The sequence below is a fragment of the Canis lupus genome, chromosome 10, assembly GCF_048164855.1.
Source record: "Canis lupus baileyi chromosome 10, mCanLup2.hap1, whole genome shotgun sequence".
Classification (NCBI taxonomy): domain Eukaryota; kingdom Metazoa; phylum Chordata; class Mammalia; order Carnivora; family Canidae; genus Canis; species Canis lupus.
This window is the reverse complement of record NC_132847.1, coordinates 63,795,761-63,812,177: the sequence shown is the minus strand read 5'-3', so window position 1 is coordinate 63,812,177 and position 16,417 is coordinate 63,795,761.

Sequence of the window (16,417 nt, the reverse complement as noted above, 5' to 3'; positions counted from 1 at the left end):
CCAAACGTGGCTTGATATTTTTACTGAGAAGCCTTTCTTTTCATTAATCATGGCTTCATAATCAAAAAGGATATATATATATATATATATATATCCTTTTTGATTATATATATATAATATATATAAATATATATATTATATATATATAATATATATAACCCTCCTGGATCAAAAGAAACATGTTTATATCCCTGATTATAGTCTACATAAATAATTTCAAAGACTTGAATGTCGACCTGTGAAACTTTCATAATTTTGTTCAACGATTTTATTAAGTTATGACGAGTAGGAAGAGAAAACAGATATATTCCCTGTACTTAAGAGGCTATTGAGCATTTAGGAAGAGGTTTCTAACCTTTGAGCTATTGAGAATAAGAGACTCAGCACTTACTATGTCAAGGCACTAGGCTCTGGAGAGGCAGTAGTGATCAAAATAGCCCCTTTCCACGGAGCTTCCATTCTAATTGGGTATATGGACTATGAAAAACCTGTTTCTTTTGTTCTCTCTATATGTATATACATATATACACATATTGGGTGTACACATATATAGGTATTACATGGGGTATATTGTGGTATACTAATTTTTACAACAGATTATACGTAAGGAATTTATCTAGTTGTATATGTGATTTCAACAGGAACTCTGTAGAGGAAAAAGACTATTTAAGTTGGGCTGAATATAAGAGAGAGATTGCCAAGTGGAAATGTAGAAGAAAGTATTCTAGGTCCTCCTAACTTTTTGAAAAAGCAGAATTCTGACTGAATACCTATTATGGGCTGAATTGCATCTCCCTAAATTCATATGTGAAAAGCCCAACCCCCAATACCTCAGATTGTAAATATATTTGGAAATAAGATCTTTAAAGAAGTTATTGATTTAAAATGAGACCATTAGGGGAGGGACCTAATTCCATATGACTGGTGTCCTTAGAAGAGGAAGAGACACCCTGGATACTTGGCACAGAGAAAAGGCCATGTGAAGACAAAGTGACAATGTGGCCATCTGCAAGTCAGAGAGAGAGCCCTCAGGAGAAAACAACCAAAGCTGCCAGCATCCTGAATCTTGGCTTTCCAGCCTCCAGAACTGTGAAAAAATAAATATATAAATCTGTTGCTTAAGCCACTCAGTCTGTGTCATTTTGTTACAGCAGCCCCACCAAACTAGTACAGCATCTGATATTCAGATTGGGAGAACGATATATACATAGCACACAGAAAGATTTCCAAGAATATCTACTAAATTAAAGTGTCTGTGAGTTGCACAGCTGATCCATACTTAAATGTTACATGACCCAATAATTAACACGTGTAATGATCTAATTTAATCCAGCAACACTATGATGTTCAGTCATGTGGCTGGTAAGTAGGCAGGTGTTCGAACCCAGACAGTGTGATTTGATGGCACTTAAATCCAGCACTCTGAGGAGCTGAAGGACATGATGGAGGAGAAGAAGAAAGCCCAACTCATGGAGGGCCTTGATTATAGCTACAGAAGCTAATGTTCAGGGAACCTGAACCATAAATACATCAGTACCCAGAAAACCTGTTATGCAATTACCTGTATTTACTCAGACCAACTCCTAAGATAATCACAACCATGCATACAACTCATCACCCTGTACCTCATGTAGGCACGGCCCTCCCAACCACTAATCTCCCCCCTTGTATAACACACACACACACACACACACACACACACACATACACACACTCATACACTCCTACTCGCCCCAAACTCCTCAGACAATACAACTTTTTTAAGAAGTCCTTTGAAGAATGCCTTAAAGGATTTGAATCAATAATCTCCTCAGATCCTAAACTGGAGCTCCCCAGTTTGCTTTTTAATGATATCTCCCAGCTCGGCAATCATAACCACTTCTAACTGTTCGCTCCTAGCTAGTCTACTCCATTCTTGCCTTGGCCCACAGAGCATAGTTCTTTCTTTCCTTTTTTTTTTTTTTAAATAAAGAAATAGACATGGAATTAAGTCTTGGTGTCCCATGTGCTTCATTATCTTGGCTTGTTGGGAATGTGTTAAACATACAGTGTGAGTTTTCATAAGTAGCAGAAAAGGATCAAAGGAACCTACTTTACCAAAGGTTTTTCTTTTCTCTGTATCTCTCTCTCTCTCTCTCTCTCTTTTTTTTTTTTTTCTAAAGTAAGGTTTGGGCGATTCAAATCACACTAGGTAGTTGAGCTGATAAGATATGGGAGGAGAGGTCTCCAGCAGTAGTTTTTATTTCAAGAAAAGAAAACTTTTTAAGTCATAAATGTTCTTAGGTGCCTTTGATTTTTTTTTTCAGTTGAATTGCAAACCTGGAATTAGAAGACGTTTTGAAAAATATGCTTGATGTTAACCCTAGGTAGTTATATAAATAGAGTGAATTGAATGAAGTTACATAGCCCAAAGATTATACTTTGCTATGCTGCTGAGAATTTTACATACCAAAAACTTTAAAACTTTAAATGGACTACTTAAAATTATACACACACACACACACACACACATCTCCCTTAATAACATTTTCATTTTGCTCTTCTGTAAATTGTTCAGTGTTTGTTTCTATGGGCAGTAAAGCAAAAGTCCTTGGATTGGGAGGATTTGAATAAATCACCGAGATGAGATGTAATCTGAAATGTGACTCTCATGGGAAAACAAACTTGCCTATTTGATCCTACCTTTGCAATACAGAGGGATCTTGATTCTCAACTTTTGGATGTCCCTGAACTATTTGGGTTTCCAAAGACAAGACTGAAATCCATAAAATCTCAAACTGACGCAAGACCACACATTTATAAACAAGATTCATAGGAATCTAGTATATATTTAGGACTCTGAGACATTTTTCTTGGTAATACGTTAAAAATTTCTTTTCAAAATCTAGTTTTGCTGAATAAAAATCTGTTTTTTTCTGTCCTTTAATTTTGCAATTACTATTGTGTTCCTACTATATGTCTTTTCTAATGTTAACATCATACTATTTTGATCACTGTAGCTTTATAAGAAGTCTTGAAATCAGATAGTATAAGCCCTCCAACTTCCAAATTGCTTTGGCTATTCTGTATTCCACATTTCTAGGTAGATTTTAAATCAATCATAGTACTAATTTATTTTTTAAAAAGTCTGCTAGGATTTTGATTGGGATTTCATTGAGCCTATTGAACAATTTTGAGAAATCTAAATAATAATAATAATAATAATAATAATAATAATAATATTGAATCTTCTGATACCAACATGGTATATCTCTCCTTGATTTGGTTATTTAATTGTAATGTTTTGTAGGTCTTGGTATATAGATCTTTCTTTTTTTAAAAGATATATTTGAGAAAGAGAGAGAGAGCAAGCACGAGCATGGAGAGGGGCAAAGGGAGAGAATCTTTAAGCCGACTTCCCAATGAGCACAGAGCCTGATGATGCAGCGCTTAATCCCATGGCCTATGAGATCATGACCTGAGCCAAAAGCAGAGTCCCTCACATAACCCATTGAGCCACCCCAGTGCTCTCTCAGTATATAGATCTTGAACATATTTGTTAATTTTATCCTTAAGTATTTCACATATAAAATCAATTTTAATTGCTATATAATATTCCATTGAATTAAAGGACTATTATCACTCAATCTACCTAATGTTTACTATACAGTTGGTTTACAGTTTTTATTCTAATATAATTAATATGATGATAAGCATTCGTGTATAAATCACTTCTTGTATTTAAAATTAGTTTCTTTATATAAATTTCCAGAAGAGAAGTCACTGGGTCAAAGGCCATGAAAAATTTTCAGGTTCTTGATACATACTGAGTAACTGTTATTTCTTAAAGATGAATTAGAAACGTCTCTTTCAGATATTCCACTTTTTTCTCCTCTGTGGTCAAGGCAAATAGTCATTAATATATAATCTCTAAGAAAGATAAAGAAAGGGGGGAAAGGTTTTTAAATCCTTTGTGAAGAGAAATAGAACACATCAATTTTTCTATCACCCTACTCTATAGTTGAATATAAGATCAAGCCAGCTGTTGCAGATAATGCCTTGATATATTAAAATGGTTGGATTATTTCTATGAAGTTACTCTTCCTGGGCCTCATCTGCAGAATAAGATTTTTAGATGTATCAATGTTTTTCAAACACTGCTCTGAAAAACCTCAGTTTTGAAGGGGGAAGTTTTGTGATGAGCATCTGAGCTGACCAGCTCTGGGCTTCTTTGCATCCCTCCATGTAGAAAAACTCCTTTTGTCAGTTTTCCATAATGTGATTCTTTTTCAGATTTCTTTTAAAAAGAAAAATCCACTAATAAAAACAATTGGGAAAACCACTGAACTAGATGGACTCTAAGGTATTTTTCAGTGATGCATTTTATTTGAAGCTACACCATCTTCTAGCAGACTTGTCTACATATGAAGCCCTGGGGAAATGAGGATTCCATGATACTAAATATGTCAAAAATGCCCCCAAGTGTACCTTCAGTTCACAGGACACAACTAGTTCTGGACGAAGCTCAGAAGAGATTGGAATCGAAATTCAGATTCAAATGGAGATTTCTGGGTACCTGCTAACATATGGCAGGCGCCCTGACTGCATTCTAACATCAAATCCTCAAAAGAAATCCATGTCATTATCACCATTTTTAAAATGAGAAATGAAGGCTTAGCTTAGTAAGTTCGATAGAGTTGAGACTTGAACCCAGGTCACCTGACCCTTTAGTCACACCCCCCAGTATATCCCAGAGCCCGGTTTGAGACTGGGCACCAGACATACATTACTAAATAGGTCAAGGAATAAGAACAGGGGAGAAGCTCAGAAATTCACAGGAAGAACCCAGGACTGGAACATGCTTTCATGTCTACTTACTCCAAGAAAATCGAAGCCAAATCAGATGATCTGAATTCCAACCCTGCTCCTATTAGCTTATGATCTTGATCTTGGAACAAATCCTTAACTTCTCTGTTTTCTTGTACATAAAGTGAGAGCAGTGTGCCTCATAGGGTTTCTGAGAGGATTAATGAGATGATTACTATGAAAATGCCTAACTCAAAGTCTGCACATAGAGGGTGCTCATACCCAAAGTGCCACATAGATAGACCATAGATACATCTTCAGCTACGGCAGTTTCAAATTAGGCCTTGAACAGGCAGAGGAGAAAAGAGTGAGGACCAAGAAAATCAGATTATTATTGTTTCTAGGCAACCACAGAAAAGGAATAATACATTTCTCCTATGAGTACCTCACAAAAAGACTTCCTGTCCGGTTTTAAAAGTAGGATGCAACTATCAACAACCATAATAATTCAAAATTCTTCCCAAAACCCCCTCCCATTTCTCTTCTTTCCTTCTTCTCAAAGGAGGTTCTCGAAGTACCCAGGGAGGAAGATAAGAGATGTTTTCATTCCAATGCCATAAATGATCAAACTGAGGTTGAGAAGAAGTTGAGAAAATGAACTATAGTCATCTACTTTAAAATCAAAGCCCCCTGGCCTATAACCTCCTTGAGACCAGCATCTATACCTTGTTTTCTCATGTATCTTTCCAAAGAGGTCCTCAAAAATAAGTGTTGAACGAAATGCATTAGTCAGAGATCTGCTCATTCAGGAGGCTCATTTTGTTCAGAAGCACAATCTCAGATTAAATTTCAAGGTCACAGAAGCTATGGAAGGCTTCTTCAGTTGATACATTTCCATTTAGGAAAAATTTATTTTAAATGGAAAAATTTATTTTAAATGTCTTGGTCCATTGTCATGTTCCACTGCTAATCCATTCTTTCTTTTCTTTCTAATTTTTGAATAATGCATGCACTTCTTTTCTTGAGAAATAACATAGAAAAATAAAACATTGAGGATAATTTTTCATTTTGAAAAAAAAAAAAAAAGACCTCATGTTAGCTCATCCTCCTGATTGGCTTTAAGTTGCAAGTACAATTAATTGACCTTGGACATGACATGTTCTAAAGCCAGAATGAGTGAAATCTTACTGGGGGCATATTTATCTTAAGTTGAAATGCAACTTGATGTCTCAGAATATTATCTCAGTCTAGTATTATCTCTGATTGAAGACAGGAAGTGTTGTCTTGCCTATTAAAAATATACTTCACTTGGACCCAAAATAAAACTATGTCAAAGGCAGAGAGACCCACACTTGAACCTTGACTGCCCAGATTTACAACGTTCCATTATGAATATCACGAAAACTGCCCTGGGTCTCCAAATAAAATAACAATTTTTCCTCCTTCCCCAGCTTATAAAAATTAAGATAATGCTGCAGGGTTGATTTCCTTAAAAGAAAGGGTCTGCTAGGTAAATGTTGAGACTACCCTGGATTCTTAGTACCACCGGTTATTACTATTAAAGTCATAAAAATAGGACAGAGAAGACATGTTTTGCTTCCGACAATTTGAGGATTGGATTTTCCAACCACCTTTGAACCTTTTGATGTTCAAATTCCTCACTGGCAGGCATTCCGAAGCCTTGCAGGGCTCCTGAAATCTGAGAAGTCTCCTTACCAGAGACATGTTGAGCTGAGCTGAAGGCTCACAGATGTGGCTGCAGCCTGGCTCCCAGCACCAAAAGGGGAGAACCACAGTGGATTATTTGGATGGTGATTCCTGCTCTGCCCATCCCGAGATCCCCTTCTATTCAAGGCCCCCTCCTTTTTGTTTTGGGGGAAGGGGTTTGGCAGCCAAGAGGGCTCTCTTACCTCCAGCACTTTCTGATGGAGGATATGTCTTCCCACCCCTACCCCACCTTAAGGGCGGCACTGACAGCCTTTCTTTGACTGTGTCACTCACAGCTGGAGGAGGGTCCAGCCTGAAGATAAATCTCTCACAGCTTGCTCATTCTTCTCCAGGAGGCTGTGAGGAGAATGATCAATGCCGTGCTTCAAGGCTAGCTTGCTCAGTGAACCACAGAGAAAGAGAGATTACAAAGAGCCCATTTAAATACCTAAGGCCCCTCAGCTCCCTTCCTCCTAAGGCATAGGCTTGCTCTTAAAATTTCAATGAATATATCTACAAATGGTGGCCTCAAGGAGATGGCTGGCACAGCCAAAAATATAACCTAAGGAGATGACCCGGGCAGCTTCCTGAAAATAAAGCCCCGTATGTATTTCGAAGAGGGTGCGTCTCCATCCTAATTGCCTGAGCTGCCAGTTGTTGCATCCGATGGAAAGCAAACCCTGGGACAAATGAGACTGAGAGATTAGCAGGACATTACTGGGACACTGACAGGTGCAAGAAGACAAAAATTCATTTGCCAAGATGCTGAACTGCTACTGCAGGCCCCGGGCTAGCAATAGCTCTCTCTCTCTCTCCAAGAACCCGAAAGTATTTCTGGGGTGGTGGGTCATTTTACACAAGCCAGAAGTCTTGTTGGGTTTTGTGCTGTGCCCTTCATTCACTATACATTCCAGGAATTAGCCTGTCTCTACGGCAACTGGTCACTAATCTGGACTGCCTTTTCCTTCTCTTTAACAGACTGTCTAGTAGTAAGGATGCAGATTCTCTCCTCTCCATGCCCACACCCTATTGCCTCCATCATGCCACAAACAATTTTCAGCAGATACTATTATTGCACATCCTGTCCATAACACTTGGCACATGCCTTATAATTGGTTCCTCTGCTACCAGATTCATCTTCATGTTCTTTCCACCCCAGCACCGGAGTGATTGTTTTAAGCTCAGACTTAATAATGTTATTCTCCTGCTTTAAAACACTTAGTGGCTCCCAATCAACTACAGGTTGAATCTATTCTTTGGTAGGTTCCAGACAGGAGCTGCTCCATCATCGTGGGTCCTGCCATGATGTAGACATGGAGTCACAGCCAACCCATGACAGACATGTGAAACCATCATTTACTACTTCAGTCAAACTTAGCCAAAATGAGTGAAACTGTGAAGATTCTCTGAAGTCACCTTGTTTGAGACACCGCATGACGGTTGGAGATTAAGGGCCCAATTGTGTCTTCAAGAAGAAATATTTTTAAATAGTCCTCTCCTGGGTTCAAGCCTATCGTAGGCCTCCATAGAACTGGTAACTAGAGCAATTAAGCATGAAAGCCCAACCCCTCCACCATGATTCAAAACACTTTAGTTTAAAAAACAAAACACTTCAGTTTGAGAATTCCCCTGTATCTGAGAGAAAGAAATAATTTGAAAATCTGAAAAAGAAAACCATCCACCATCACAATGTATGATGTGGACAAGGAAAGAAAGATACCTACATCTTAAAAGTTTCTACTGTGCACCAAACATTTTTAGAGCTTTATAAATACAACATAGGTCTCAGCATGAGCCTAAATGTGCATTCAGACATGTCCAGATATGCCTGACAAGTATGGGGCAGGCTAGCCAGATGTCTTTCTGCACAAAAGCATGAGGAGTTTCCTGGCAGAGGACTCAGGGAAGAGGGAGCAGCCCAATGGAGGGCACTATCGTTCTGAGACTGGTGTGGTGGCTGTTGGATTTATCTCCAGGCACAGTCCCCACAGGGATTCATTACATCCGCATCCTATGAAACAAGGAGGCTAAAGAAAACACCTAATGAACTGCCTTCCTAAAGGTTTATGAAACGTCAAGTCACACGCAGTCCGACAAGGAAATTCCTGTAATAGAATTTGACACAAAGCAAGGGAGAGGGGTCTTCTCTATCTGCCCTAGAATGTCACATAGGCTCCAGGTCCTGTTTGCTTCTAGGAGTTGTTTCCCTGTTGCTAGTGGCCCTGAGCAAATGCCCTGCTAGAGACAGGGCAGCAAACGTGGCACTAGGAAGGCGTACTCTCGGAAATTGCTATAAACACTTGTAAAGTAACTACATGGAGATGAGGTCAGGTGCACACAAGAGGCCCAACACTACAGAACCAGCATTTCTACTGCTGATGTAGCTCCATTAATAATCATCCGATCAATCGATAATTATGTTTCCAGCATCTACTCTATGCAAATACTCTGTTATACGCTGAGCAATGTGGTGAGCAATAATCCTTGATCTTAACAGGCTAGTCTCTAGCCCTCCACAGGCCGACAGTGCTGGGAGAAGTCCCATCTAATCCAACATTATCTCATTTCATCATGACAGTAATTCCATGAGGGAGACTGTATCTTCCCTTTAAAAGAAGGGAAACTGAAGTCCAGAGAGGTTAAGTAACTTGTCTAAGGTCACGTAACTTGTAAGCAGTAAACATAAGCAAAGCAAGTAGATAAGACGACGTGAACAACTAATGATCAATGCAAGGCAGTATTCTTGCTTATTACAAATAAAACAAAAAGATGAAGAACAAACAAAAGAAGTTCTACAGACCTTTTTTCTGTGATTCTTTGGTGGAGCTATGTCACCAGCTCTTACGCCCCAGGGAGAAAATAGCAGCTGTCAGAAGCTGCTCACTTTGCTTTGCCTCTAGCTTGCTCTCCAGCTTCTGCAATTTCTCCCCAAGCCGACCTGAGCCTCAGGAGTAATCAAATCAGTAACTGATATTCAGAAAGTAGGTATAGGCTTAGCTGAAGTGGCTTTTGTATGTTAATTAAGTGTTTTATGGAACCTCTGAGATCTCAGATGACACTCGGTAAATATTCCTTACTGAGTCCATGGAATCTGTGAGCGGGTTCTGTATAATAAAGCAATTTCAATGTCCTGACAGATGGGCCATAGAAATTGACTGTGTGGCTATGATTCCAACAGATTATATACAATGAAAAATCTGGACAATAAGTGCTTTCTCTGCTTGTTGCCTATGTACTGGTCACTCTCTAGAAGGGAAGAACTCAACTGTTTTCAGTTAGTATTATAGATGGAAGAGGGGTTCTGAGATGTTTGCAGCTCTTTCATCCTGGCATTAAATTTTAAAACAAGATTTTTTAAGTATCTTCTAGTTCTGCTTCTTGGTTCTTAAATGAACTATTTAATCCATGAAAAGCCATTCGTAAAACATTTTTCAAAAGGATAGAAGTGATAAATCCCCCATTGTCTTCCTGAGTTCAGAGCCCTCTTTTTCTCTATGATTTCTCTGTTGAGAGCCTGACCTAGCTTCTGTTGCACCTTCAGTTCTTTCAGACCAGGAATGCAAATTCTTGAAATGAGTTCATGTACATAAACCCTCAACATGTGCAGGTGCACACATACACTCACTTATGCGCTCATGCTTTCTCTCTCTCTCTCTCTCTCTCTCTCTCTCTCTCTCTCCAGGAATTCTCTAGGCTTGTAATGTGAGACAAGATGTTAGGCAGCTAAATACCCATTAAGCAAAAATATTTTTAAAACATCTACATAGAGATCTTTTAAACTTGAACAGAGCAAATTCTAGGCTTTTAATTTGTGAATTTTGTCTACCTTGAATAACTGTATTAGAGAATACAATTTTCAAAATTTCCTGAGCCAGTCACAAAAAGACAAATACTATATGATTTCACTTATACGATATACTTAAAGTCACCAAAGTCATAGGGACAGAAAGTAGAATGGTGGTTGCCAGGGCCTGGGGGGAGGTAGGGAATGGGAAGCTACTCTTTAATGACAGAGTTTCATTTTACAAGATGAGTTACGGACATGGATGGTGGCGATGGTTGCACAACATCATGAATGTATTTAACACCATTGAACTATACACTTAAAAATAGCTAAGACGATAAATTTTATGTTATATGTATTTTACCACAACATGAAAAATTGGAAAAAATCCATATGAAGAAATTAAAAACGAAACAAAAATTTTTAATTTCCTTTTTTGCAACTGTACCATCAGCAAGAGTCATCTTCTGCCTACACTGTCTGGTAGATGCTCAAATGATGAAAGGAATCTTACACAGCCCCACAATTAGATAAAGGCAAAATTGCCTATGGAAATGACCAAACCCTTAATTAGCTAATTGCAGGTGCAATTGGCCACTTGCACCATCAGATGAAGGGCAAGTGGTTAATTGAGCCCACAAGTGACCTACTCAATCAGAACTAACAAATGGCTCATCAGATGAAGTCCTAGCCAAAATGTGTCTGCAAACAATAGCATGTGCAAAAACTGCACAAATCAGAAGCAGCAGTCGGGCTGCTATCTAAAAATGAAACCCACAAAACGCAAGATAATTAAGAAAATGATCAAAACAAGAAAAATTCAGCAGTGAGCCATGATCATGGGGGAAGTGAGGAAGATGGGTGATGTGGTGATTTTGGGAATCAAAGGCCAAAGGAGCATCTGTTTCCAGTTATCCTTATTTAAAACTTTCAGGAAAACTTGCATTTTCTCCCCTTGTACATGCTTTTAAACAGAGGATATCGAGAGCTTAGTATAAAATACTGTACAGAACAGGGACCCGGGAAAGGTAAATGAATGAGTGAATGGAGGACACTGTATCTGCATACAAAAGGCTAAGAACACAAGAACAACCATTGTTATACTTGTAAATTGACAGTACTGGGAAGTTTCTGTTATGTTTCCCTAATACAGAACATTCTTGACTAATGTTGCTACTATGTGCGAGTTAACTAATAGGGAGCAGTGGTAATGATTAGAAGGATGTTGATAGAAGCAAAAATAGTAGTTTGTACTCATCAGGTTAGGCCAGGTCTATGCTAAGGTAGAAACTCCAAAACCTCAATGGCCCCAAACAACAAAAGTTTATATCTTATTCACACAAGATCCATTGTAGGTTGTTTCTCCTTCTCACCAATAAAGATCCTTCCATGCTGTGGTTCAGCCATCTCAACAAAGGCCTCCATCTTTATCACTCAAGAGGACAAGAAGTCCAGCAAATTGTGCAATGAAATAGGGCTTTTCATGGCCTCAGCTTGGATGTGTCACATGTCACTTCTGTGCACATTTCATTGGCCATAATTAGTCATGTGGTCCTGACTAACTTTGAGGATTGTGGAGTGCAGGCTCCCATCTGCTCAGAATAAAGGAGAACTGAACCAGGATTGGGTGAATTTGTGGCATTTTTTCTGCCGCACACTCCAAAAACAAAGAATATAAAATAATCTACTCATTTGGAAATCTAGAATGTCTCCTCATATAATACTATTAAAGAAGTGATCAAAATTAAATGTACAATGGTAACAGATGGTAGCTATACTTGTGGTAAGCATAGCATAACATATAGAGAAGCTGAATCACTACATTGTACACTTGAAACTAATGTAATATAGCATGTCAGTTATACTCAAAAAACATTTTTAAACATACAAATGATTCAGAAATGTAAAAAGAGAGTCTTTCATGACAAAACATATATAGCAAAAAAATAAATATTTTTTTATGTTTTCATTGGAAAAACACAAACATATAAGCCAAAGTGGTATTCATAAGGAAATGCAAAGACATCAAACTCTTCATAAGAGAAGGGACAGACTGAAAATAAATAACCCAGACATTTACTCAATAATCTTAAAGATAAGAAATAACAAGTGTTGGCAAGGATGCAGAGAAAGGGAAACACTTGTGCATTGTTGGCGGGAATGTAAATTGGTATAGCCAGTATGGAGGTTCCTTAAAAAATTAAAATAGAACCATCATATGATCCTACAATTCCACTTCTAGGTATTTATGTGAAGGAAATAAATATACTAATTCAAAAAGATAAATGCACTCCCATATTCACTGCAGCATTATTTATAATAGCCAAGATATGGAATCAAGTGTCTATTAATGGATGAATAAATAAATAATTTTTTTATGATGGAAAGCCATTTTTTCCCCTAAATTTTAAAATAAAAGACTTGAATGGAAAACGTTTAGTACTGTCATGTCACCCTGAATGCCAGCAACACCTTTACTTTCATACACACAGGAAACCAGGTCCAGTCAGTGTACACATTTCTCCATGGCCCTTCGAACAGTTTTGCATGAACAAAATTTTCTGCCATTTTGCTTTAGCAAATAGCAACATAATTTAAAACTTCCATGTCTCCTATTTGACTCCTAAAATCCAATCCTGTATTTATTAATACAGTTAGAAAAATAAAAGCCTTAAAAAATTCATGGTATGAGTGTACATACATACATATATGCTTTGTATATGTTATTTGTGTATACCCACAAATGGAATACCATTCAGCCACAAAAAAGAAGGAAATCTTGTCATTTGTGACATATATAGACCTTGAGGGTAATATGTCAATTGAAATAAGTCAGACAGAGAAAGGCAAATACCAGATGATCTCACTTATATGTGGAATCTAAAACAAACAAACAAAAGCTTAGAGATACAAAGAATACATTAGGGATCAGCAGAGGCAGAGTGTGGGGAGTCGGAGAAATGGATTAAGTGGATCAAAAGGTAAAATCTTCTAGTTATAATGTGATGGACAACATGGTGACTATACTACTGTATGGCACATTTGAAAGTTGCTAAGGGAGTAGATCTTTATTAATTTTTTATTTTTTTGGGGGGCGGGGAGTAGATCTTTAAAGTCTTCATCACAAGAAAAAAAATTTTGTAACTATGTATAAAGACAGATGTAAACTAGACTTATTGTGGTGATCACTTTGCAATTTGTACAAATATTGAATCATTATGTTGTACACTTGAGATTACTATGTTGTACATCAATTATGCCTCAATAAAAAAAAAAGAAAAGAATCTTAAGCAACAAAATAACACAACCCAGATGTGATCTAGGAATTACTGAAGATTTAAAGAAATAAAATATGTTGTAAAAGTAGATCATATTAATAATTTTCAATGTGAAGGGAGAAGAAATGGGTAGGAAATATCAGAAGGGAGACAGAACATGGAAGACTCCTAACTCTGGGAAACGAACTTCGGGTGGTGGAAGGGGAGGAGGGTGGGGGGTGGGAGTGAATGGGTGATGGGCACTGAGGGGGGCACTTGACGGGATGAGCACTGGGTGTTATTCTGTATGTTGGCAAATTGAACACCAATAAAAATAAATTTATTATTAAAAAATAATAATTTTCAATGTGTTCTTTGTAAAGATTGATAAACTAGATTTTAGGCTAGTAGGATTATAGGTACTAAATAATGGACTCTTATGAACAATATTATGAGGAGGCATACACAGAGATGTTGAGGATCTAAAAACTATGTCATATGAGCCATGTCACTTTGGCCAAATTATTTAACCTTTTAGCATTGTATGGTGACAAGTGGTAGCTACACTTGCAGTGAGCATGGATACCATAATGTGCAGACTTGTACACCTGAAAGTAAGGTAACATCGTGTAAAAACTGTACCTCAATTAAAAAAATATTTATTCTGTGATTCTAGTTCTCAATCAATAGCTAATTCACAAGATTATTGTGAGGATCTGGCCTGTAGTAAGCTATCAATAAACACTATTATTTTTTGTAAAGTTTTTAAAATTTTAATTCCAGTATAATTAACATACAGTGTTATATTAATTTCAGGTGTACAATATGATGATTCAACAATTCTATGTATTACTCAGTGCTTATCCTGAAAAGTGTACTCTTAATCCCCTTTACCTGTTTCATTTCATTCATTTCCCCCACCATCTTCCCTCTGGTAACCATGAACTTGTTCTCTATAGATAAGAGTTTATTTGCTTGTCTCCTTTTTTTGTTTGTTTTGCGTCTTAAATTTCACATAAGAGTGAAATCATATGCTATTTGTCTTTTTCTGACTCACTTATTTCACTTAGCATTATATCCTCTAGAGCCATCCATTTTCTTGCAAATGGCAAGATTTCATTTTTTTCTAGTGGCTGACTAATATTCCAAATGCTGTTATTATTCATTAAATGGGACTACAAGTATATGATTTTTAAGTGGGTTGAGAAAAAAATGTTAAAAATAGATAATCTATATTTACATCCGTTATTCCAGAGTGTAGAAAATACTCTATAATACCATGATAATTTAAGGATGTGATATGGGCTCAGGAATAGACACACAGATCAATGAATCAAAAGTTCAGATGATTCTGGGTGCCTGGGTGGCTCAGTGTTTGAGCGTCTGCCTTCGGCTCGGGTCATGATCCTGGGGTCCTGGGATCGAGACCCACATCAGGCTCCCTGCAGGGAGCCTGCTTCTTCCTCTGCCTATGTCTCTGCCTCTTTCTCTGTGTCTCTCATTGATAAATAAATAAAATCTTAAAAAAAAATCAGTTGATCCTGTAAAGAACCATGTGGCAATATACATGAGAAAAGTAGGGTTGGTGTACTAAAGACCAGGTTTGCATTCTTTTTGGGGTCCATCTTTGATATTCACAGTTTTAATAAAGACATGGGGGCAAAGAAGTGGTTCTCTCCTATAAAAAACAATAACGGCAATCATGGTTAAATTATCATCTGGCATGCTAGAGATGATGAGGAGCAAAAGAATCCATGAGAACTAGAGGACATAGGCCCCAGTTAAATGGGGCATTGTCCTCTCAGCTGCAGCCAAATGCTAACACGAGGAATTAAACCCCCAGTGTAACCTTATCATCTCATTTTTCTTAAAAAATAAAAAATATCTTTCATAAAAAATATATATATATATATCTACATATTTACAAATAAAAAGCCAGTACTGAATCCCTACTTCACACCACAAAGTTAAATTTCATATGGTTTAAAGGGATAAACTAAACTTTATATTTTTATAACCATGGAGTAAGATAGCTTCTTTAAGCAAGTCACAAATACAGAAAAAAGACATTAAAACTACATGAAATAAAAAAAATTATATTACAAAGATATTAAAAGTCTTAAAAGGCAGGTAACAGTCTTTGAAAAATACACACAAAATATAAAAAAAAATAGAACAGCACTGTCTAGTAGAACTTTCTGCTAACGATTTAATGTGTATGCTTCTGTATATTTCTCTCAACATTTATATGGATATTCAGATACATTCACACAGGTATATAGTAATAATAATGCCAATAACAATAATACTGCTTATTATGTGCCATGCACTGTTTTAAAGGCTTTTCATGTATTAATTTATTTAATCATGATAACAATCCAGAGATAGGCATTGTTGTTAAACCCACCTTACAGATGAGGAAGCTGATGCACAGGTGGGCTTAGTCCCAAGTACGTACTGCTAACAAGTGTTGGAGACACAATTCAATCTTAGACAGTCTGGCTCTAGGGCCTATACTCTTATTAAACTTTATACTGAAATTCCTCACACATAATATTGGATTTTTTAAAAATTGTTTTTAACATTGTTGTTTTGTTAAACATGAGGGATTTAATTGTACACACAGTTCTACAAATGATATTTTTCATTAGCAGGACTTATACCTTGCCAGAACATAGATCTCTACTTCATTCTTTTTACTGGCTACAGATGAGATGTACCATAAGGTACTTAACCCCTTTGACATTATTAGATATATCAGGGACTCCAAAGAGTATCATCATCCAGAGGCACCATTCATAAAAGCCATAGGTGAACGGCACCCACTGGAGTTGTGTAGTCCATCGCCCATGTGGTCCCGCATGTAAGTAGTTTCTGCAATTTT